This window comes from Bombina bombina, chromosome 4, assembly GCF_027579735.1.
Source record: "Bombina bombina isolate aBomBom1 chromosome 4, aBomBom1.pri, whole genome shotgun sequence".
NCBI classification, from domain to species: domain Eukaryota; kingdom Metazoa; phylum Chordata; class Amphibia; order Anura; family Bombinatoridae; genus Bombina; species Bombina bombina.
The window spans coordinates 77,202,383-77,205,326 of record NC_069502.1 but is presented as its reverse complement, the minus strand read 5'-3'; positions in this window follow the sequence as shown (position 1 = coordinate 77,205,326).

Below are 2,944 nucleotides of genomic sequence, written 5' to 3'. Positions count from 1 at the left end.
GAACACCCTAGCAGAGGGAGTGCATGAGGAACACCCTAGCAGAGGGAGTGCATGAGGAACACCCTAGCAGAGGGAGTGCATGAGGAACACCCTAGCAGAGGGAGTGCATGAGGAACACCCTAGCAGAGGGAGTGCATGAGGAACACCCTAGCAGAGAGAGCATGAGGAACACCCTAGCAGAGAGAGCATGAGGAACACCCTAGCAGAGAGAGCATGAGGAACACCCTAGCAGAGGGAGTGCATGAGGAACACCCTAGCAGAGGGAGTGCATGAGGAACACCCTAGCAGAGGGAGTGCATGAGGAACACCCTAGCAGAGGGAGTGCATGAGGAACAGCCTAGCAGAGGGAATGCATGAGGAGCACCATAGCAGAGGGAGTGCATGAGGAACAGCCTAGCAGAGGGAGTTCATGAGGAACAGCCTAGCAGAGGGAGTTCATGAGGAACAGCCTAGGAGAGGGAGTGCATGAGGAACACCCTAGCAGAGGGAGTGCATGAGGAACACCCTAGCAGAGAGAGTATGAGGAACACCCTAGCAGAGAGAGTATGAGGAACACCCTAGCAGAGAGAGCATGAGGAACACCCTATGAGAGTGCATGAGGAACACCCTAGCAGAGGGAGTGCATGAGGAACACCCTAGCAGAGAGAGCATGAGGAACACCCTAGCAGAGAGAGCATGAGGAACACCCTAGCAGAGAGAGCATGAGGAACACCCTATGAGAGTGCATGAGGAACACCCTAGCAGAGGGAGTGCATGAGGAACACCCTAGCAGAGAGAGCATGAGGAACACCCTAGCAGAGGGAGTGCATGAGGAACACCCTAGCAGAGGGAGTGCATGAGGAACACCCTAGCAGAGGGAGAGCATGAGGAACACCCTAGCAGAGAGAGCATGAGGAACACCCTAGCAGAGGGAGTGCATGAGGTACACCCTAGCAGAGGGAGTGCATGAGGAACACCCTAGCAGAGGGAGTGCATGAGGAACACCCTAGCAGAGGGAGTGCATGAGGAACACCCTAGCAGAGGGAGTGCATGAGGAACACCCTAGCAGAGGGAGTGCATGAGGAACAGCCTAGCAGAGGGAATGCATGAGGAGCACCATAGCAGAGGGAGTGCATGAGGTACAGCCTAGCAGAGGGAGTGCATGAGGAACAGCCTAGCAGAGGGAGTGCATGAGGAACACCCTAGCAGAGGGAGTGCATGAGGAACACCCTAGCAGAGAGAGTGCATGAGGAACACCCTAGCAGAGAGAGTGCATGAGGAACACCCTAGCAGAGAGAGTGCATGAGGAACACCCTAGCAGAGAGAGAGTGCATGAGGAGCACCCTAGCATAGAGAGTGCATGAGGAGCACCATAGCATAGAAAGTGCATGAGGAACACCCTAGTAAAGGGAGTGCATGAGGAGCACCATAGCATAGAGAGTGCATGAGGAGCACCCTAGCAGAGGGAGTGCATGAGGAGCACCCTAGCTGAGGGAGTGATGAGGAGCACCCTAGCAGAGGGAGTGCATGAGGGGCACCATAGCAGAGAGTGCATGAGGAACACCCTAGCAGAGGGAGTGAATGAGGAGCACCCTAGCAGAGGGAGTGCATGAGGAGCACCCTAGCAGAGGGAGTGCATGAGGAACAGCCTAGCAGAGGGAGTGCATGAGGCACACCCTAGCAGAGGGAGTGCATGAGGAACAACCTAGCAGAGGGAGTGCATGAGGAGCACCCTAGCAGAGGGAGTGCATGAGGAACACCCTAGCAGAGGGAGTGCATGAGGAGCACCCTAGCAGAGGGAGTGCATGAGGAACACCCTAGCATAGAGAGTGCATGAGGAGCACCATAGCATAGAGAGTGCATGAGGAGCACCATAGCATAGAGAGTGCATGAGGAGTACCCTAGCAGAGGGAGTGCATGAGGAGCACCCTAGCAGAGGGAGTGCATGAGGAACAGCCTAGCAGAGGGAGTGCATGAGGCACACCCTAGCAGAGAGTGCATGAGGAACACCCTAGCAGAGGGAGTGCATGAGGAGCACCCTAGCAGAGGGAGTGCATGAGGAGCACCCTAGCAGAGGGAGTGCATGAGGAACACCCTAGCATAGAGAGTGCATGAGGAACACCCTAGCATAGAGAGTGCATGAGGAGCACCATAGCATAGAGAGTGCATGAGGAGCACCATAGCATAGAGAGTGCATGAGGAGCACCATAGCATAGAGAGTGCATGAGGAGCACCATAGCAGAGGGAGTGCATGAGGAGTACCCTAGCATAGAGTGCATGAGGCGCACCATAGCATAGAGAGCGCATGAGGAGCACCATAGCAGAGGGAGTGCATGAGGAGCACCATAGCAGAGGGAGTGCATGAGGAGCACCATAGCATAGAGAGTGCATGAGGCACACCATAGCAGAGGGAGTGCATGAGGAGCACCATAGCAGAGGGAGTGCATGACGAGTACCCTAGCATAGAGAGTGCATGAGGCGCACCATAGCATAGAGAGTGCATGAGGAGCACCATAGCAGAGGAAGTGCATGAGGAGTACCCTAGCATAGAGAGTGCATGAGGCGCACCATAGCATAGAGAGTACATGAGGAGCACCATAGCAGAGGGAGTGCATGAGGAGCACCATAGCATAGAGAGTGCATGAGGCGCACCATAGCAGAGGGAGTGCATGAGGAGCACCATAGCAGAGGGAGTGCATGAGGAGCACCATAGCAGAGGGAGTGCATGAGGAGCACCCTAGCAGAGGGAGTGCATGAGGAGCACCCTAGCAGAGGGAGTGCATGAGGAGCACCCTAGCAGAGGGAGTGCATGAGGAGCACCCTAGCAGAGGGAGTGCATGAGGAGCACCCTAGCAGAGGGAGTGCATGAGGAGCACCATAGCAGAGGGAGCGTGCACGAGGAGCACCATAGCAGGGTCAGTGCACAAGGAGCACCCTGACGGAGGGAGTGCATGTCATGAGGAGC